The sequence below is a fragment of the Dipodomys spectabilis genome, unplaced genomic scaffold, assembly GCF_019054845.1.
Source record: "Dipodomys spectabilis isolate Male_0828 unplaced genomic scaffold, ASM1905484v1 ptg000300l, whole genome shotgun sequence".
Taxonomy (NCBI): domain Eukaryota; kingdom Metazoa; phylum Chordata; class Mammalia; order Rodentia; family Heteromyidae; genus Dipodomys; species Dipodomys spectabilis.
In genome coordinates, this window is record NW_024870977.1 from 2597105 (window position 1) to 2620441 (window position 23337).

General features: G+C 36.2%; 1 non-coding gene across 1 annotated transcript; it reads left to right on the forward strand.

Moving 5' to 3' along the window:
• Positions 1-3739: 3739 nt before the first annotated feature.
• Positions 3740-3846, forward strand: LOC122127422. Its single transcript, XR_006151148.1, has one exon. It is a non-coding gene; the product is annotated as a U6 spliceosomal RNA (small nuclear RNA).
• Positions 3847-23337: the final 19491 nt, after the last annotated feature.

Consider the following 23337-nt stretch of genomic DNA (forward strand, 5'->3'; position numbering starts at 1 on the left):
ATAGCTTTGTTTTTGTTACTTACTGATAATAAAAGAAAAGGGTTGCTTGTAAAACGAAAAGATCTTTAGGACACAGGTTAAAAGTATCTTATCCATTCCAATGATTCCTATGAGGAAAATTTGTAATAGTACTAAAAGTGAACAGGAATTCCTAGATCTGTTGTTTTGCCATTTAGAATGGCAAAGGATAATATCACGTCACTCTTATAACTCTTAAAGAATGCAAGGGTAACTGATGGTCCCTATCATGTTCCCAAAATCCCAGTGGGTCCTGAAGGATAATAGTAGCCCAGCAGAAATTCTAAGTAGCAGACATGGAGCATGAAAGAGAAAGAGAGGAAATAAGAGAGAATGAAAGAGAGAAATATCATAATACTGAAAGTGCATAACAGATAAACAAGAGCTGTATGAGAATATTCATACTGCTATCTTTAGACTCTACATGTACATTTGAAGGTATTTGATGTATGATAACCCATCAACATCACATTCCTCAGCACCACATAAGCAGAAGAAGATGGAAGTGGTGCTGTGTCTCAAGTGGTAGCAATAATCTTGAGATGAAGAGCTGAGGAGCAGTACACAGGACCCAGAGTTCAAGCCCCACAACCAACAGAAACAAAAACAAAAAACTAAACACAAAAACCGTCTCTCAATTTTGTGGCCTCAACTTTGTAAAACCACTGCTTCAGCCTAGGGCTAAGATTTATGTGTGGACATTTATCAACACTCCTGATTCAAACTCTACTTGAGAAAATTTAAATCAATATTTTGTTCTTAATTTTGCTCTTTGTAAATTCACATGCACCTATAAAAAATGGTATGGCCGGGCGCTGGTGGCTCACACCTGTAATCCTAGCTACTCAGGAGGGTGAGATCTGAGGATCATGGTTCAAAGCCAGCCTGGGCAGGAAAGACCGTGAGACTCCTATCTCCAATAAACAACCAGAAAACCGGAAGTGGCGCTGTAGCTCAAGTGGTAGAGTGCTCTCCTTGAGCTGAAGAGCTGAGGGACAGCGCCCAGGCCCAGAGTTCAAGCTCCACGACCAACAAAAAATAAAAATAAAAAATAAAAATAAAAAATGGTATAGCCATCCCAGTAACATTCTCAAAGTATCTCGTAATGATGACTTACAAAAAGTTATATTATATTACAACAAGGAAAACAATGCTACAAATAAAGAAAACCAATAATTAAATATTAATGATTAATAAAATAAAAACCAAATACCACTGTTTCTAATATTTGAAGTGTACTACATATTAGATTTTACTATTTTCTCATATTCCAGTACAATTAAAACTGGCTAAGATTATGATGTTCAACAAGAGTTTTATAGGCTATGAGTAGTCTTTAAATTTACCCTCTAAGATTACTATTTATGTCTCATCTCATCATCTGTATATGGTTTATATAATCATTTTTGTTCCTGACTAACATATAAAGTAAGGAAGCCCTAAAATTTTAACAGAAACTGTGTAGTTAACAAAGTCTTGTTTGTAAACATTTGGGTAAATGCCCAAAAGTGGGATTGCTGGGTCATAAGGGAGTTCTATGTGAAGTTTTTTGAGGAACCTCCATATTGCTTTCCAAAGTGGTTGAAAAAGTTTACATTTGCACCAACAATGAAGTAAGGTTCCCTTCTGTCCACATCCCCTCCAGCATCTGTTGTTGTTAGAGTTCTAACTGGAGTGAGGTGGTATCTCAATGTTGTTTTGATTTGCATTTCTTTTATGGCTAGGGATGTTGAGCATTTCTTCATGTGTCTATTGGCCATCCTTCTTTCTTCTACAGAGAAGTTTCTCTTTAAGTCTTTGGCCCACTTGTTTATTGGGCAGTTGTTTGTTTGAGGATTTGTTGTTGGGGGATTTAATTTTTTGAGTTCCAAGTATATTTTAGACATGACACCCTTGTCCATTGTATGGCTAGTAAAGATCTTCTCCCAATCCGTGGGCTTTCTATTGATCTTGCTAGCTATGTCCTTTGCCATGCAGAAGCTCTGCAATTTTATGCAATCCCATTTGTCCAAACTTTCTTTGATTTGTTGTGTTTCCGGGTCTCTATTCAGAAAATTTCGGCCTGAGCCAAGGAGACCTAGGGTTTCTGCTATTCCATCCTGTAATGCTTTCAGAGTGTCTGCTTTGACTTCGAGGTCTTTGATCCATTTGGAGTTGACTCTGGTGCAGGGTGATATATAAGGATCTAGCATTAGTTTTCTACAAGTAGTTAACCAATTTTGCCAGCACCAATTACTGAAGAAGCTGTCTTTCTTCCATTCTATTGTTTTAGCTCCCTTATCGAAGATTAGATGGCTATAGGTCTGCAGGTTCATTTCTGGGTTTTTAATTCTTTTCCATTGGTCCTGAGGTCTGTTCTTATGCCAATACCAAGCTGTTTTGATTACCATGGCTTTATAGTAGAGTTTGAAATTTGGTATTGATATTCCTCCAGCAGTGTTCTTTACCCAAATATTTACAAACAAGATCTCACTAAAGCTACCAGCAAATCTATGTTTATTGCAGCATTATTTACCATAGCTAAGATATGGAACCAACCCAGATGCCCCTCAGTAGATGAATGGATCAAGAAAATGTGGTATATATACACAATGGAATTCTATGCCTCCATCAGAAAGAATGACATTGCCCCATTTGTTAGGAAATGGAAAGACTTGGAAAAAATTATATCAAGCGAAGTAAGCCAGGCCCAAAGAAACATAGGCCCCATGGTTTCCCTTATTTGCAATATCTAGTATATGTATGAGTCAAGCAGGAAAGTTCAGATAATGTGATGTTAGGAAAATGAACCCTTAGATATGTATTTTAATGTTTTTTTTCTTTCATGCATGTGTTTCTAACGCATTTATAAGATTATTTCTTTGTTGCTTTGTATGTCCCTCCCCCACAGTATAATCCCTGCTTTCACTTTATTTGATGTCAGTATAACTTGTGGAGGAGATGGGGAAAAACAAGTCGTTTTAGTATACAGGTGGACCTGTTGCAACAATGAGAAGTACAAGTTGTCATGTCGAAAACGATCTTTACAACGTCGGTGTGGGGGGAGGCGGGGGGGGGGGAGGGGGAGAAGGATTGGGACTGGGTGGGAGGGGTAGGCTGGGAAGGGACGTGAAGGGTAAACAAAGGAGGAGGCTGCAATGCTTGGTAAGAAATGTACGCATTATCCTGCCCATGTAATTGTAATCCCTCTGTACAGTATGTTCACAAATAAAATAAAATAAATTAATTAATTAAAAAAAACAAAGCCTTAACTCTTCGCTGTTTCTTCATACAAAGACTTTGCAGCTTCTCATTAGTAAGGTTTCTATAAACTCTGAAATGTACATACTTAGTATATGTATGCCACCATAAATCTTAAATACTTTATAGAAAAGTTATATGACCTACCAAACAATCTTAATTTTGGCATATAAGCAAATTCCCAAAATTAAACATATTTAAAACATTAAAACTTAAAAAAAAAACTTAACATTTGCTGCAGTGTTCATTATGATAGGTGCCTTGTATAGAATAATTGAATTCCTCCTCCTACACATCTGTTGAACAACAAATATGTGGAATTATTTTGTTTTTGACATATCAATCTTGACTTTAGTCTTAAATGTTTGCTTAGTAAGAAATACATGGTTCTAAAATTTCACAACAATTCTTTTGAACTTATTTTTTGTTGAATTGTCTAGTTTAAGAAAATCAATTCCACTTTATATATAAAAAATGTTCTGTGCTCAATTCAACATCACATACATTAAAATTGGAATAATACAGAGAAGATTAGCATGGTCCCTGTGCAAGTATGACACACAAATTGGAGAAGCGCTCCAAATTTTTACAATAACAGATGCTGGAGGGGATGTGGCCAGAAGGGAACCCTACTTCATTCTTGGTGGGAGTGTAAACTTGTTCAACAACTTGGAAAGCAGTATGGAGGTTCCTTAAAAGATTCCACATAGAGCTCCCGTATGACCCAGCAATCCCACTTTTGGGCATTCACCTAAATAATCAGCAAAAAGACCATATTAAAATAATCAATACCATTGTGTTTATTGCAGCAGTATTTCCCATAGCTAAGATATGGAACCAACCCCAATGTCCCTCAGTAGATGACTGGATCAAGAAAACATTGTGAGTTTGTGTGTGTGTGTGTGTGTGTGTGTGTGTGTGTGTGTGTGTGTGTGTGTGTGTGTGTATGGGAATTCTATCATCCATCAGAAAGAATGACATCGCCTAATTTGTTACGGAATGGAAAGACTTGGAAAAATTATATTAACTAAAATAATCCAAGTCCAAAGAAACATCAGTCACGTGGTATCCCTTATTGGCAATAATTAATATATGTTGTGGATAAACAGAAAAGTTCAAAAGCTATGTGCATATGAATAGATAAGGTGATGTTAAGCTAAATGAACCCCAAGATAGGGACACAAGTGGGTTTTTTTTCTTGCTGTTGTTTCTAAAGTATTTATAATGTACGATGTGATTTTTTTTTGTTTTTTATATGGTCCTCCCACACAGAAATAAACATTTTTTACAGTCAACCTTGAAAAGCCATTGATAAGCATTGATAGACCATTTCTGTAAGTGGTAGCAGAATATGATTAATGGCTTTGCAAGGATGCCAGATTGCCTCATTTTGAGACAATTAAAACAGGAATTTAGTCAGCTGTCTTTGTATCATTAGGACAAAAACCCATTGACGCTGGTCCAGGTGATCACTGAGGCCCAGAGAAGCTAATACATTGACTAGTAATCCTAGACCTCTAAAAACAAAACAAACAAGTAAAAAACTCCAGTAAGCAAGGCCGGTCAAGGTTCCTATCACAGCCTACATGAAGTCAGGCAAAAAACTGAAGCTGGGACTCATTTAGCTGATAACTAATACATTTTTTATGAGGCAGGCTGAAATTAAAGTCTCCTGAGAGAAGGTAGGAAAGACTGATCAGAGGGACTAAAATTGGTCACACAAAGATTGGAAAATAGAATTCCTTATAAAACAAATAAATAATAGAAAGCCTGTGTATGTAAGAACAACAGAGAAGACCAATTCCAGAAATGCACATTTTCTTAGAGGTCAGCTTAATGAATTATCAATGGAAATTTTTGAAATCTTAAATATTTGACCCATGTGGAAGAAGGACAATTGCTCAAGAGAAAGAAAAAGTCATCACTCTGTTAGGAGGTCCAATATCACATTAAGAAGTAATCAAGCACATATTTGTAATAAAAAGAGAAAGCAATTATTCGAAATGAGGGTTTCATTTGTTTTGATGTAAATGTTTTTGATTTAGGTGCTAGCGATTGCCATACAATTGATCCAGTCCCACAGTTGAGTTGACATTAACTGCAGTATTCCCACATGAAGGAAAAGAGAAAATTTACAAATGTCAGATCAACTGAGTTGAGGATGAAGTGTTCTAATAGTAATATCTGAGGTTTAGACACAGGTGAAGAGGTGGATTTTCTTTTATAAAAATCCCCCATATTTGCCTGGTGACTGTGGCTCACAGCTGTAATCCTAGCTACCCAGGAAGCTAAGATCTGAGGACTGCTGTTTAAAGCCAACTTGGGCAGGAAAGTCCCTGAGACTCATCTCCATTTAACCACCAGAAAACCAGAAGTGGCAATGTGGTTCAAAAGGTAAAGCATTCACCTTGAGTTGAAGAGCTCAGGGACAGTGCCCATGCCCAGGCTTCAAGCCCCTCGAACAACAACAACAACAACAACAACAAAAAGTCTCCCTTTTCTTGGACTGCCTACAGCTTTTCCTAACATTCAACAAAAGAGACATTTTATCACCCACTACAAGTAAGTCCTTTTCTAGCTGTTGCAAATAGAAAGATTTTGTATCTTATGTGAAAAGGTTCATATTTGGGGAAACAAATACCAACAGTGGTAACTTTTTTCCAGTCCTTGAACTCTGGGCCTGGGCCCTGAACATACTTATACTGGTAGCTTTAATGTGAGCTTGTTTGTTATTTATTGGATTACTGCCTATGAGAGGAATTACTGTGTCATAGGGAGATCTGTTTAGTCTTTTGCAGAAAGTCTGTACTGCACTTCAGAATGGTTGAACAAATTTAATTTCCCACCAACAGTAATAAAGTTCCCATTTGGCTATATCCACGTTAGCATTTGCTACTGTCAGTTTTCTTGATAATGGCAATTCAAACTGGAGGAAGAATCTCTCTCTTTTTTTAATTTTTATTTTTTTATTGTGAAAATACTGTACAGAGGGGTTACAATTACATGGGCAAGATAGTGAGTAAATTTATTATCAAGCATTGTAGCCTCTTCCTTTGTTTACCCTTCCCATCCCTTCCATCCTTCTTCCCCCCTCACCCAATCCTCCCCCCCCCCCGACAAATTGTAAAGTTTGTTTTCGACATGACAACTTGTACTTCTCATTGTTGCAACAGGTCCACCTATATCCTTAAACGACTTGTTTTTCCCCTTCACCTCCACAAATTATACCGAGATCAAATACAGTGAAAGAAGGGCTTATACTGTTGGGGAGGGACATACGAAACAACAAAGAAATAATCTTATAATTGTGTTAGAAACAAATGCAAGAAAGAAAAAAAAACATTTAAATACATATCTTAGGGTTCATTTTCCTAACATCACCTTATCTGACCTTTTCTACTTGACTCATACATATACTAGATATTGCAAATAAGAGAAATCATGGGACCTATGTTTCTTTGGGCTTGGCTTACTTTACTTAATATAATTTATTCCAAGTCTTTCCATTTCCTAACAAATGGGGCAATGTCATTCTTTCTGATGGAGGCATAGAATTCCATTGTGTATATGTACCATATTTTCTTGATCCATTCATCTACTGATGGGCATCTGGGTTGGTTCCATATCTTAGCTATGATAAATAATGCTGCAATAAACATAGTTGTGCTGGTAGCTTTAGTGTGGTCTTGTTTGTAAACATTTGGGTAAATGCCCAAAAGTGGGACTGCTGGGTAATAGGGGAGCTTTATGTGAATTCTTTTGAGGAACCTCCACACTGCTTTCCAAAGTGGTTGAACAAGTTTACACTCCCACCAACAATGAAGTAAGGTTCCCTTCTGTCCACATCCCCTCCAGCATCTGTTGTTATTAGAGTTCTAAATTTTTGCCATTCTAACTAGGGAGAGGTAGTATCTCAATGTTGTTTTGATTTGTATTTCTTTTATGGTTAGGGCAATGGACAAGGGTCTCATATCTAAAATATACTTGGAACTCAAAAAATTAAATCCCCCAACAACAAATCCTCAAAGAAACAACTGCTAATGACTTAAAGAGAAACTTCTCTGAAGAAGAAAGAAGGATGGCCAATAGACACATGAAGAAATGCTCAACCTCCCTAGCCATAGAAGAATCTCTCTTGTAGATTTGTAGGTACCTTCTAACTACCATGAATGAATGAATATATGAAACTTATATTGCTCGAGTCTGCATTCCTTTCTCTTAGTATAATTTTCCCAAGGCTTTGATGTTCCTTAAGACTGGTGAACTGTCATCCTTTCTGATGGGTGAATAGAATTCCAGTGTGTGTGTGTGTGTGTGTGTGTGTGTGTGTGTGTGTGTGTGTGTGTGTGTGTAAGATGACTATAGGCCTATGAGTTCATTTCTAAGCCTTCTCTTTCAACTGTAATTTTGTAATTCAATAATACATTTGGATTGCTTTCTCTATTGCATTGAATAATATTGTAGGGATGTTTGTGGGTATTGCATTGCCAATTGTTTGGGGGCAGTATTGCAGTTTTCACAATGTTAATTCTTCCAACCAGGAGCATTGAAAGACTTTCCATTTCCTTGAATCTCCTTCAATTTCACTTTTAGGCTTTTAAAGTTTTCACAATAGAAGTCTTTCACATTTTTGTTAAATTAATTAATTCCTAGTTTTATTGTTGTTTTGTTTTGCTTAGATTTGATTTGCTTTTGAGGCTAATACATATGAGGTTGTTTTTTGGATTTCAGCCTGGATCTTCCCATTGTTGGTAACACAGGAAAACTACTGATTCTTGTAGGTTTTATACCCTGCTACATTGCTGAAGATTAGCATCACTTTTACTAACTTTGGGGGGGGAGAAGCTATAGGGTCCTTTATATAAAGTATCATTTCATCTGTGAAAGGGGATAGTTTTATTTCTTTTATATTTGGATTCCTTTTATATTTTTCTGTTGCCTATTGTCCTTGCTAGAAAGTCCACTACTATATTGAAGAGTAGTAGAGAGAGTGGACATCCTTTTCTCATTCATGATTTTAATGTCTTCATGCCTCCATCGTTAGGTACATGCTTATTTTCTCTTTGTCCTATACATACTCTGTATTATATTGAGGAAAGTTCCATGCGTTCCTATCAATCATAAAGGGGTATTGGAGTTTGTTAAAATCTATTTCTACAACCATATAAACAATCATATGCTTCTTGTCCCTGCTTCTTCTGATGGTGTGTGCTGTTTATTGACAATTATATTGAATCCAGCCATATCCTAGGATGAATACTGTTTGATCACAGCATGTTTTTTTTTTTGTTAATTGTTGAAGTTGGTTGGTGAGAATTGTATTGAGAAGTTATGCATCAATGCTTATCAAAAGCTGGGTTCATAGTTCTCTTTCCTTGATGAGTCCCTAGCTGATTTGGGGAAGAGTCTAATTCTAGCTTCATAGATTGTGTTTGATAATTCCATTTCCCTTTCTATTCCATTGAAGTGTTAGAGCTGAGTATTGTAAGTTCTTTGCAGGCCTTAATTTCACGGTAAATCTATTGAGTCCTAGATTTTTCTGTTATGGGAAATTGTTTATTGACATTTCATTTTCATTACTTCTTATGTATCACTTCTTGGTTCAGTTCGAGTATAGGAAAGCATCAATTACTCCAGGATTCTCCAGGTGATTGGTATATGGTTTTCAAAGTACTCTCATAACATTCACAATTTTGCTAATTTATGTTATGATGTCTCATTTTTTCTCTAATTTTATCTATTTGGGTGAATTCTCTTAGGAGCTCTTAGGAGCTGTGCCTTATCAACTCTTAATATATTTACCTAGTTCTCATCTTATATAACCAGTTCCTGTTCTTCTTGATCTTCTCTCTGTAGGATATATTTGATTAACTTCTATCCTGCTGATGTGTTGGAGAGTTTGGCTTGGGACCATATTCACTGTTGATAGTTGTTTGCCTTTAATGTTTGTTATATATCATGCCAGGCTCTTCTTTTTATCATATCAACTAAGAAATCTGTGTTTATTCTGACTGTATATATTTGATAAATAATCAATCTTTTCTCTATGACAGCTTTAAGAATCGTTTCCTTGATCATTAATGATCCTCTAATAGATTATGATGTGGTGGTGGGTTGTTCTCTTCTAAAATTCTGTTTGGTGTTCTAAAGCCTTCTCTTTTCTGAATGTGCCTATCTCTTTGGATGTTTGGAATGTTCTGTGCTAGAATTCTGTAATATGTTTCTCATCCATTTAGTTTCCTGCTCTTCTCCTTCTTGAGACCAATCTCCCCCAAATTTGATCTTCTAACTGAGTCATGAAGTTCTGGCAAGATCATTTCTTATTTCTTGGATTTGTTCTAAATGATTATTTCCTCTTTCCTATTGGACCTACTTGGTCTTTTACCCCTGAGATTATCTTCTTTGTCATCTATTTGCTGTGAAGACTTTATACTTTGTTTTTGATTTCCCTGTTTTATAATTGGTCATTTTTTTAGGGCTTCTATCTCTTTATAAAGCTTTGTTTTAGGCCTTGTATGGACTTTCTTTACTTATTTTCTTTGGGTGAGGGGGTTGGTAGGGTTGTTTATTTAGCTGTATCTTCTCTCATATCTTTTAACTAGGCATCCATTTTTTCCTTGGACTCCCTTGCCTTTTCAGAATTTATTTTTCTATTTGTAGTCTCCATGAGTTATTTTGCTAATCTTTGGTTGTTCGCATCTTGTTCAATAAATTTCCTTGTAGAGGTTTTGTATCTTTTCATTAATCACATTTTCAGCAGTAATTGTAATGTATTTTGAAAACTATCTTCTAGGTCCCTAATTGTCTGTTCTAATGTCTGCTTATTTACTGTGTGAATTATACTACCTTGACATCACTTTTCTTGTATTTTTCTGATTTGCCGTGTTCACTTGGAGGATTTCTTTTGGGGACTCTATAATCTTAATAGGTGACTCTTTATGTTCTTGGTTGATTTGCCATATGTTGTTTGGATCTTCTGTTGTGATTTGTTTTTGTGGAATTAGGTTTTTGTCTAGACCATTAAGTGTAGGAGTAGAAATCAATTGTAGTGAGATGTTGTGATGTTAATACTTGTGGTTCCAGTGACAGTTCGGGCTGCCCAATGGTATCTCTAATTGTCTCTGAGTATGGATGTGGCTGGCTCCGATGTCCACTTCTGTTCCTCCGATGTACACTTTTTTTCCCATGTGGACCTTTTACTTCCACACTGCAGCTGTGCTTTTAAATATGTTGGCCAACACAGTCACAGCAGTCACGTGCCTGGCTGGGCACCTTTTCATATATTTCTGTTTTCTTGTGAAGACAGTATAAAATCTTCTTTTGAATTGTATATCTATATATAGTTATTACTGACTGGATGTGACTTTTTAGAAGTGGAGTACCTGCTAGGACTCTAATTCTCTGTTTCATTAGAGAGAGCTAGGGGAATTTTCTGTTGTTATTTTGCCATTGTTTTTCCTATTCCTCAGATATGTTTTATATATTGTTGATTTTTTTCACATAATTTAGGATTTGTGGTGGTTGTATCAGGTTATTTTTGTTTTTTGTTTGTGTTAGTTTGAAATAGTGATTTCAGGCTTGTATGAAGAGACATTAATAATATGAAATGTATGTTATTACATTGAAAGAAAGAGGAGACATTTTAACCTATTTGCTACAAGTAAATTAATATTAAGCAAAGTTAATTAAAATAATTACTTACTCTTCAGAAGATGAGCATAGTACTCTTGAATATCTTGGAGAAAAAGACTTTAGACTCATTACAACTGAACACTTACATTGAAATTACTGGCTAAACTTTCTTCTTCAGAAAGGCAAAAGTTCCATTTCTTTCATATTAGTATAATAAAATCATAATATCTGCATGTTGAATTGTTTTCCTCTGCTATTTTCAATTCCATTCCTCATCCATCAGGTATCTAGTGCTTTGAATCACCAATTCCTTAAAGTACCTATATTGCTTATATTGTGATGTAAATCTCAGTAATATGTGAATTTATCCCTGATTCTCATCTGGAGCTACATTCATATGAAATTTATACAGTTTCAACCAAGAAACATGACTATTTCAAAGTTGTCTGTTTTAATCAATAAACCCATTTTCTTTAGAAATATGTTCTCATCTTTTATATTGCTCCAGCATACATCATGTATTATTAGTACTTTTACTGAAATAAATATAAACTATGGAACATGAAGACAACCGCCTCCCCCTTATCACTTTAAAGTAAATCCTTGGGGACTATTTTATATATAAAAATAAAAAAGTGCAATGCACCTGTTTATACATTAATAATCTAATGGTTAAGTCAATTAGACACAAGAACTACCATACCATATCAAGTCTCAGTTTACTTAAAGGCACCAAAACATTAGTGTTCATGAATATCAGTTTTAGAAAATGACTAGTCACAACAAAGTTTATATTATGTTTCAAATTTAAAAAATGAAAATTGAACCCAGATTTGTTGTCAATATCTTGTTTTCAGTAATACATTTATTCAGCAAACAGAAAAACCAAAAATAAGGGTACGTCACATAGACGAAAGATGTAGAAGCAGACTGTTTTTCCTTAAGATGATAAGCACATGCAAACTATGTGATTTATTCAAAGATACTATAAAAATTCATAAGAGGATTTGTGATCAGAAGTGATGGGTAAACAAATAGCTGGTAAACTGTATATGTAAATTGAGCTTTCAATATAGGATAAGTTTACACTAAGTGATCCAACAGACGATGATTTTATATCTCTAACAAACATCCAGTATTCTACATTTTCCCACTTACTCCTGTCCTCTTACCTCAGTTCCTGATCAATAGTATTCTACTTTCACGATGTCAATTCCTATTAATATAACAAAATGGTGTTTTTTTTTGTTTCTAGATCCAATAAATTTTAGTATGTCGAAATAATAGTATGAATTCATGGAGTTTGACTTGAATGTCAAGTTTGAGGATACTCTATTCAGGGTATTATTAATTGGCATGAAGGAGCCAGGTACATACTATGAATACATAAACACAGTATACTATGAGCAGGGGACTTGATTTCAGAGAAAGATGTAGGTCCAGGCAAGGTCCTGAAAAAAAGAAAAACCAACGGATCAAACATCAATCAACTATCATTACCAAGGAATTGAACTGATCTCTTATGTGTCTGGGTGGCAGCTGTGTGTGTGTGTGTGTGTATGTGTGTGTGTGTGTGTGTGTGTGTGTGTGTGTCTGTGTCTCTGTGTCTGTATGTTTGTGTCTGTGTCTGTGTGAGTGTTTGTAAAGAGAGAGAATTTAAGTGTGACTTCCATATTTACAGCCCATAGAGCATTGCTTGTTAGGGAGAAGTTACTCATATCAGAGTTCTGATACTACTGTCATCATTTTTTACTGTGAAAAACACTTGCTTAATTCTACTTAAAAAGAGAAAAATAAACTAACATCTTACATGATTGTTTTGACAATTAATTGGTTTATTGAAGGCCAAAGGGAGGAATTGGAGAGTAATATAATCTTTTTCCTCTCTCCTGAATATTACCCAGCAATAGCAGTGATTTCAGGAGTCTCCTGCTATGTACTCACAGCTGAATTACTAATATGCTTAATAATATGAAACATATGATAGAGAAATAGATCAGCCAACAAACACAAAGAACAAGTGATGAGACAAAACTTTTGAGCAGGGTTGCCACAACTTTTAGGAATGTAATTCCTTCATATGAACTTCAAATTTTGTGGATTTCCCTGTGTGATTAAAAGTTTAGAAAGTACTGTAAAAAGAGAACTCCTGTTAAGCCAAGTAGAAATTGCTCATGATCCCATCCTCTCGTTACAAATTTCCATTTCATAAAGACTCTCTTTTAGAGTGCTTTCATTTAATATACTTCAACATCTCACCCTTCCCAGTGGGAGATAGGAAGAAAGATAATTTTGTTTGAATATTATCTTATGTAAGTTAGTGTGCATGGGCATGATTTGTATCAAGTTAGTATTAAGTATAAATAGGAATCATGTCACAACAAAAATATAATTAAAATCACGTAACAAGATTAGAAGTCATAGCATTTTGTTCATGAAAACATACATTAGATTAGTTGCAAAATTTCTATTTTGAGATAAACTTTATATGAAAGCATAATGCACTTTAACTAAGGGTTGAAACATTTTATTAAAAAATATATTTCTTAGAGATACTTTTGCTGCATAATTTTAAGAAGAAAATGGTCCCAAATTAATCATTTTTCTTAGTATGTTCCTGTTTCCATATGATTAAACTCCAAATTAGAAATCCAGATATATGATTTGATTTAATTTAACAACAAGTATTATTGAGTATAAGGACCCTCTACTCTCGATATACTTCACACTATGATCATTAAATATGGAGAGTTTGAAATAATTAGTCTCTGTGTGAACTATGTTAATATTATTTACAATATGAGTGAAATGTTTAAAAAGTAGTATTTATTTTAGTTTAATTGCTCTGAAGAGAAAATGAATGATATTATCAAAGGCTAAAAAGGATTAGATTTAATATTTAGAATTCAGGAAATGTTTTTGATCATACTGCTTACTGGAGCCTTCACAACAACCAGAGATAATTTATATTAATGAAACAAAAATCCCACAGGTTAGACATTTGTGAATAGAAAAACCATGAAATTCTGAATATGTAGATCTACATAACAAACATAGAAAATTTAGCATATAAATACCTGAATATACTAATAGATCTAATTACAGAGAAAGTACTTGTTCTGAAAGGAGATAAAATTGCATTTATTTTGAAAATGTAGACCTAAATATTCATTTGAATAAAAGATAATGTTTCAAACATCAGTCATTCAAGAAATAAGATGTACAGTTACTTGTTTTTCATGCCAATTATGATCTCTAAACTTAGTAGAAATATTAGATTTGTAAACCGAAAGCAGTGCTTTGTAGGGAAATAGACATTTAGTTTCTTAAAAGTCATGACTATTTTTTCACAAACAATTGCTAAGTAACTTATTTACATTTTTATCATGGAATCTTATTTGATATATTTTTATTGATTAAATTAAATAATTGGCCAATAATAAAATAAATTATGCATGAACATAGTTTATCTAACATAAGCATTTTATTCATAAGACATATTATGGCTCTCTTAAAGAACACTAGAAGGCAGCATATTATTTATTTATTAAGTTTTAGTTATTTTGTTAATGGTTAATAATTGTTAGAAGTGGCAGTTTCGTTATGCTCTTTCCAAAATATATTTAAAGCATTTGATTGTACTCCCTGTATTTCCTTTTCATTACTCCTTCCTCCAAAATCTTCTGTTTTTCACATCAAATTACATCTTTTTATACGCACATATAAGCTAATTTGGAAGATTTAAGGTGACCTGCAACTTAATTCAAGATGTACAGTGGATTAACGATGAATAAAAACTTCAATATTTTTGTTAATTTCTGAATTACTATATAATATATATATATATACATAAATATATATACATATATATACATATATATATATATATATATATATATATATATATATATATAATTACTATTATGGTTAGGTTTAGGATCCCAGACAGAATTAGAATTAAGGTTAGAGAAAAGAAAATTTAGGTCCAACACAAGATGACCTATTGCAACAATGATACTCACAGCACACTATATTGAAAATGAAATTTACACCATGGGGAGGGTGGAGTTAGAGAGATGGGTGAGGGAAGGGATGGTGGGAGAATAACAAAGAACAGGGCAACAATGTTCAACAAGAAATGAACTCATTACCTTACACATCTAACTGTAATCTCTCTGTAAGCCTCTTTACAATAAAATAAAATTTTAAAAAATAATGTAAAACAACACCTGACAGGAAATAGAGAAACTCTTTAAAACTTTTAGTTTCAAAGTGCAAGTAAAATTTAGGCCTACATGCTTAGCAAGAGTTAGGATAAATGTGAAATAGTGGCTTGCTATTAACATTATGATTCAATTATCTGTAGGTTTAGGATTAGGCAAGGTGTTCCAGTTAGAGCTGGGAGTAGGATGAGAAAAATATGTAAGATACTGTGTAAAATTGCAACATATTTTAAGAAGAATGAATGTCATCAAGGTTAGAATGAATGAAAACCAATGTCTATGCTACTTTAAACATTCAGATATGATTTGGTTTTAATTGTGAGATGCTATTTTAGTTCTTGTTAGGATTAGGGAAGGATACACTTTAAGGTAAAATTTAGTTTTCCACTAAGAAGTAGAAGCAAAAAAATGACTAATTGAATAGAATCCAGACAATTTTCCTTACATTAACCATTTGGTGTTAATTCAGATTGTGATTAGGATTAGGTTTCTGGTTAAAGGGGGTTGACGAAAGAGTAAAGAAATTGGTTAAACTGGTGGCTTGTGTCTATTATCCTAGCTACTCAGGAAGCTGATTTCTGAGGATTGCAGTTCAAAGCCAGCCCAGGCAGGAAAGTCTGTGAGAATTTTATCTCCAATTAACCACCAGAAAAAATGAAAGTGGTGCTGAGGCTCAAGTGGCAAAGTGCACAACTTGAGCTAAAGAACTAAAGGATCATGTCCACGCCTAGTTCTCAGGGATCCTGCCCAGGCACAGAGACGAAATCCCACGACCATCAAAAAGAAAAAAAGGAATGGTTTAAATGTTAAGTAAATCTGAACTTATTTTAAGTTCTAGGAATTCAGGAAAAGCAAGGATAATGGAAGTACAGTGTATTTCATAATATCAAGATTTGAGATCAATCGGTATAATGATTCCTGTTATGGAACAAGATAGATTCAGAGTTAAGAGTGAGAAAATCTGTAGGGTTTAGGAAAACCTGCAATTTATTTGAAGAATTACAAGTGGAATTTCAGCGAGGATGACACAGCGAGCATTTTACATAAATTTTAGAATTGGGATACTATTAGTGTCAAGGTTATCATTAAAATTCTAGACATGGTTAGGGTTAGAGTGTAGGAGAAAAAAATGATGCTCAAATTGTAGGTAAATTTTAGAATAAGCATGGTAAGAATTAGAATGAATGTGAACTAGAGTATTGCTATTAATATTAGAATCGACTTACAATTAGGTGTATGGTTATTCTCAATGTTCCAGTTAAGAAAGATAAAGTTTAGGGTTAGAAAATGACTAAGATATTGGGAAAAAATTGAAGCTTATGTTTAGAAGGCTTATTTGAATGAAGTTAGGATGAGTGAAAACTAGTTTACTTGTGTTAATGTTAGTATTGACATATAATTTTACTAACATTAGGGTCAGTATTTTGTTCTGATTATGATTAGTGTTATGAATAGGAAAGACTTTACTATAAAATTTAGTTTCCAAGCCCAGCACCCGTGGCTCTCGCCTGTAAGAGGCTGAGATCTGAGGATCAAAGTTCAAAGCCAGCCCTGGCAAGGAAAATCCGTGAGATTCTTATCTTCAATAAACCACTAGAAAACCGGAAGTGGCGCTGTGACTCAAGTGGTAGAGCGCTTGCCTTGAGCTGAAGAGCTGAAGGATAGCACCAAAGCCCAGAGTACAAGCCCCATGACTGACCAAAAGAAAGAAAATTCAGTTTTCACTAACAAGTAGAAGCAAAAATGTGGGACTGATTAGTAACTAGAGCATTATCATTATATTTATTTCTCAGTGATCATTCTTGTAATGATTAATGAGAGTTTTCCAGCCAAGTTTAGGTTGAGAATTAGCATTAAATAATGGACAAGATGGTAAGTAAATCTGAAACTGTTTTAGGGAACAGAAGTTTTGGAAAAGGTAGAATCAATGGAAACTACAGTGTCTTTCCTGATAAGAAAATGTGAGGAAAAGTAGTATAATGGATCATGTTAGGGAACAAGATCGCTTCAGCAGTAGAGTCAGGAAACTTTTGGGAATAAGGGCAAACTGAAACTCATTTCCAGAGGGCAAACTGGAGTATTCATTAGAATGAATAAAAACTAGAGTCTTTTTCTTAAACATTAGGGTGAAAGTTAGGTTGAAGTTCCTGCTGGCGTTAGTGTTAGTATTAGGGAAATGGAAAATTTAGGGTCCAACTGAAAGTAAATCTTCGAATAATACATCAAGTTAGAATTTGGATGAATGTGAAATAGGAAACTGCTAATAATGTTAGGATTAGGGTCTGATTAGTGTGAGGTTATCCTGAATGTTTCAGTTAGGGTTCGGGTTAGAAAAATGGCAAGATATTGAGTAAAACTATGAATTACTTTAAGAAAGATGAGCTGAATCAAAGATAGGATGAATAAAAACTTACGTATTTGTGTGGCTTTTAGAATCCAAAGTCAATTGGTTCTAGAGTTAGGGTTACTTTTCTAATTTATGAACTAATGAAGTAAAAGCACAATTATTTCTTATAAACCAGGACAGTCACGATTTTGGGGAACAAACTCAAATTTCTACATGAAAATATGTCTTAAAATATTTTTTAACCAGGATTAAATAATAGTGAACAAGATGTCATTTGTTAAAATTAGGTAAGTTAATAATACAACTTTCAAAAATATCCAAACACATAGGCTAAAAACTCAGACATGTTATTGGGAAAAGGGCTATTTTTACTTCCTCTAGCAGGGAAATTCTGTGTGTGTGTGTGTGTGTGTGTGTGTGTGTGTGTGTGTGTGTGTGTGTGTGTGTGTGTGTGTGTGTGTGCACCTACCACAGGTCTTCAACTCAGGCCTGGGTCCTGTCATCAGCTTATTCTGTGCAAGGAAGGCACTAAACCACGTAGCCACAGGTCTTCTTATGGCCTTTTAGTAGTTAATTTGAGATACATATCTTATGGATTTTCCTGTCTGGACTTAATCTTCTGATCCCCAGCAATCCTTGCATTAGTGTTACTGTGGTGCTACCACAAAGTGACAGCTCACTAAACTGGGAGCAATATAGAAGTACTTGTGCAAGATACAAAGTAACCAGTTCATTAATTTGGTAGCAACAGAGGATCACATTAGATTGCCTTCAAACACATTGTTTCTGATGAGTTTATTTGAAGCCCAAAGCATAATCAAACCTATTAGCCTCACTGTATGAAGTAGCACATATTTATGGTGTAAAATATGTACAATGAATTAAATTCTGAAACTAAAGTCTTTGCTGGGTTTGCTTTTTAAAAGAAAATCAGAAATAGAGTGTCATTGAAGTGAAGTCCAGACTGGAGGAATGTAGCGAACAGCAGAGCATCTGCTTAGTGTGAGTCCAACCCACAGGACCATAAAGAAGAAGTAGAAGAAAGTCAAAGTGTAGGAGAAAGAGGAAAGGAAAGGAGGAGGAAGGGATAATAGCAGAGGAAGTGCATAGCAGGAGAGAGAAGAGGAGGGGACAGGGAAAATGTAAAGGGGAGGAGAGAAGGAAGAAGGAAACAGGACCCTGGGGAAGAGCCGCAAGAGGGGAGACAGGAGGAGGAAAATAAATGCAATATAACAACAAGAATTGTTGGAAAACATTTTGCATAAGTCATCTGCATGTGCCCTGGCAGGATTATTTTCTAATCAGAGAGAGAGCTAGCAGATTGACAATATGGGTGATACCTATTGCTTGGTCATTGTATTCTCTTTCTTCAGAGAGTTCAGAAGAAATCCTGAGTTTGGTGTTTTATAGATATACTTCAGGCTTTCTTTTTCATGAATCTAACATGAGAAAGAACTAAATGTAACTTCCCTTAATTAAAAAAAAGAGTAGAAGCTATTTTTATTTGTATTACTGTGCATGAAGAAATCCTGGAGATTTCTGGTTAACACAGAGGCCCTCATGCAAAAATATAGGACAAGAGGAAAGTAAAACTGTTTTTAAAGTATAATAGGTTATCATTGATGAAAAGTTTTTTTGCCAGTTGTTCAGTACTGCAGCAAAGCTGTGCCCTAGAGCCCTTTCCAAATCACCACGTTAACCACCATTTCTGTAGTCCCTGTGGGTGTGAGTACCTCCTCAGGTCACCCATTGAGAAGTGGGGCCCCCTCCCTTGTGGCGGATGTGCAGTGAAGAGATGTGTGTGCACGCTCCCCAGCATTGCCAGATGAGCATTGCTCACCCTACCGACCTCTCATCCCAGTCTCAATTGCTCCATTTCACCCAGGAGCTGGAATCCATGGAGCTAGAATTGAGTCCACTGCTTCCCTCTCCTCCTCCAGCTCTGCTGGTACTGGTCTGCAGTGGTGCTGGGTGCAAGTGCAATCCCATAGAGACGCCGTTCTAGGGTCACTGCCTGCCCCCATGGGTGTGGGGTTGGGGGGACACCATGTTTCTACAGAGCACAGCCCATGGGAGAAGGAAGGCTAGGCATGTAGTCCGCCCCCTTGGGGGCAGGCAGCCCAGCCTTGGTTCACCTCATCAGTCTTTAAGGTGGTCTGGGGACTGGAGCCATGTGCTGTCCCCTCGGCCAGAGGGCTTGTGACAGCTGCAGAAGCTCAGCAACCTGGAGCCCCTTCAGCATCCCCGTGGACCTCCATTTTCTTATCTCTGTGGACTCAGGTACAGGGCCATCCGTGCATATGCCCATCAGTGCCAGAGGAGCCTGGACTTGCAATGCTCCAGCTTCTGCACCAGGAGCCTGAAGCCCCTTTGGCTTCGCTCTGTAGCCTCCTCTGTCATCCTTCTGGTTGACATGGGCCCAGCTCTGGGTGCCATTCTGGGGATGCTCCGTTTGGAGACAATGGGCACACTTCCTACCCATGTTGGGCTCCAAATCAGGGCAATGGGTCTGGCCTTGTCGGTGTAGGCTGCACAGATTGAAGGTAGTGCTTGGGGTCTGCCCTGCCTACCCTCCTGGCTTTGGCACCTGAGGCTGGGTTGATTGGTTTGGTCACTGATGGAGCTTTGTTGTCTGCAACCCACCACAACAAGTGCTGCCCCTTTTGCAGCAGCAATGTCCTGTCCTCGACCCCCTCAGGGTCACCACACGGACCTCTGATTGTTCTACATGGACTGGGTGTGGGTGTCACCCCAAGACTCCCATTATGATGTGCCAGTCCCCTTCATGGTACTGGAAACAAGAGGTGCCATGTATAATTTCTACTTCCTAACATTTTCCTTCTCTGAGATAAACAGAACTGGGAGATATACATAAGTTTTATTAAAAATATATATAACTTATATCACTTCAACCTGTTAAACCACTGTAATATTTTTATCCAGTAGGAATTCTTTTTGTAATTACTTATTTTACTTTTGAGTGTAACTAATGTAATATATTTTGTGTGTAATTTACTATTCTAGTATAACTTCATTTGCACTGCTTACATACTTTTTTTAATTCTGACATTTAATCATGTGTTTTTTGGATAAGAGTTTTGTTGTACTTTTATTTCAGATTGCCATAATGCCCTTGTAAATACAAACAATAAAATCCATTCTTGCTATTATCAAGTCCAATGATTTTGGAGACTACAGACTCTAGAATATAGCATTATATATCATACATTAATGTGTATCACTTTGTTTAAAACTGCTCCATAATAGAATTAGTAATTTAGGTTGAAGCCACTTCATCTTGCATGCTGGTCCCTCTGGTGAAGTAGGACCCTAGTGTCAGCTTACCCAACTCGGGCCCTTGTGGGCACCTCTCCTGGGACTGTGGGAGAAGATCAGGATGTAACTACTGTTGGGCTAGGGCAGCTACCCGGCAGCGGCTGCATGAATGACACAGTGCCACTGACTCACATGTAGCACCCATGTGCCCCTTGGGCCTGGGCCCTGAGAATCCGCCCCTGGGAGCACACACACACCGTGGGGCGGTGACTGCCCACCTAGGAAAGAGTGAAGACCAAACAGAAGCCACATTACAGATCAGCTTGTACAGTGTTTATTCTCCATAGAGCAGGGGACAATTCTGCTCCGCTGTGGGGAGAAAACAAGAAAGACAGGCCCAGGCAGACTGAAGCTAACTTTTGTACTCAGGCTGACAAGGAAACTTTCCTTCATGCACTATCCAGCAGGAAGCCCTTCCATGCTCCTTGTCCATGTAGTAGATGTCATGGACACTCACGTCTAGTACACCTGGCTGCTCTTTTGGGTTTGTTTGTTAATTAATATAGAGTTATTAATATATATTAATATATAGAGTTATATTCTGGGTTTTTGTAAAATGTCCTGTATCTAACCATTTGCCATGTTTGGTTTTTGTATTTTTTCTTGTAAATGCATTGTGAAATTTGTGTTTTAGGAGTTGAGATTCAAGAGAAGTTGAAGAGGAGTAGAGAGAGCAGACATTTTTATCTCATTCCTGAATTTATAAGAAATGGCTTTAACTTTTCACCAGGAAGTATAATGCTGGCTGCAGGTTTGTCAATCCTCAGCAGAAAGAACAGCACTGGAGCAATATCAGTTCCAAATTTAAAACACTACTAAAAAGCCATAGTAATAAGAACAGCTTGGTACTGGCACAAGAACAGACCTGAGGACCAATGGAATAGGATTGAAGACTCAGAAATGAACCCACTGATTTATAGCTAGCTAATTTTTGACAAGGGAGCTAAAAAACCTAGAATGGAAGAAAGACAGCTTTTTGAGTAAATAGTGTTGGCAAAATTGGTTAAACACCTGTAGAAAACTAAAGCTAGATCCATATATATCATCCAACAAAAGAATCAACTCCAATTGGATCAGAGACCTCAAAATAAAAGCAGACACCGTGAAAACATTACATGAAGGAATAGGAGAAACTCTAGGGCTCTTTTGCACAAGCCAAAATATTATTAATAGAGAACCAGAAACAAAAGAAATCAAAGAAAGGTTGGACAAATGGGATTGCATGAAACAGCAGAGCTTCTGCAAGGCAAAGTTCATAGCTCGCAAGATCAATAGAAAGCCCACTTACAGGGAGAAGAGCTTCATGAGTCATAAAACAGACAAGTCTTATATCTAAAATATACTTAGGACTCAAAAACTTAAATCCCCAACAACAAATCATCAAAGGAAAAACTGCCCAAAAACTACACGTGCGAAAGACTTAAAAAGAAACTTCTTTGAAGAGGAAATAAAAATGTCCATTAGACACATGAAGAAATGCTCAACTTTTCTAGTCACAAAAGAAATGCAAATCAAAACTGAGATTGCACCTCACTCCAGTTAGAATAGCTATAATCAAGAAATGTCATAATGACAGATGCTGGAAGGGATGTGGCTAAAAGGAAACCCTACTCCATTGTTGGTGTGAGTGTAAACTTGTTTAACCACTTTGGAAAGCAGTGTGGAAGTTCTTCAAAAGACTCCACGTAGAGCTCACCCATGACACAGCCATTCCACTTCTGGGCATTTACCCAAATGATCACAAACAAGGTCATACCAAAGCTACCAGCACAACCATATTTATTGCTGTATTATTCACCATAGCTATGATATGGAACCAACTCCCATGCCCTTAAGTATATGAATGGATCAAGGAAATGTGGTATACACACACACACACACAAACACACACCCGTAATGGAATTCTATGCCTCCATCAGAAAGAATGACATTGTCCCATTTGTTAGGAAATGGTAAGACTTGGTAAAAACTATATTAAGTGAAGTAAGCCAGACCCAAAGAAACATAGGTCCCACGGTTTACCTTGTTTTTCCCATGATTGCAAGGACTAGTACATGTCTAGAACAAGCAGAGAAGATCAAAGGCTAGATACATATGACCATATACGAGGTGTTAGGCGAAATGTACCCCAAGTCAAAGAACAAGCGGTTTTTAATTTCTTGCTTTTGTTTTTAATATACTAATAATGAACTATGTGATTCTTTTGTAGGTTCATCCCCCCACATATAATCCCTGTTTTCACTGTATTTGTTTCCAGTGTTCTGCATCTTACATACATTTTTTGTAATTGGAGAGTAGAAGGGATATAGCAGAATGCTTAAATGGGGATGCATGGTGACCCAATGTGACTATGAGATGTACAGGACACTATGTGGAACATGAATTTACAATGTCAGGATAGGGTGGAGGAGGGAGGAGTTGGACATGTGGGGAGGGAAAAAATGGTAGGGGAAAAACAAAGGAGGAGGTAACAATGTTCGATAGGAAATGTACTCATTACCTAGTCATGTAACTGTAAGCCCTCTGTACAGTATTTTTACA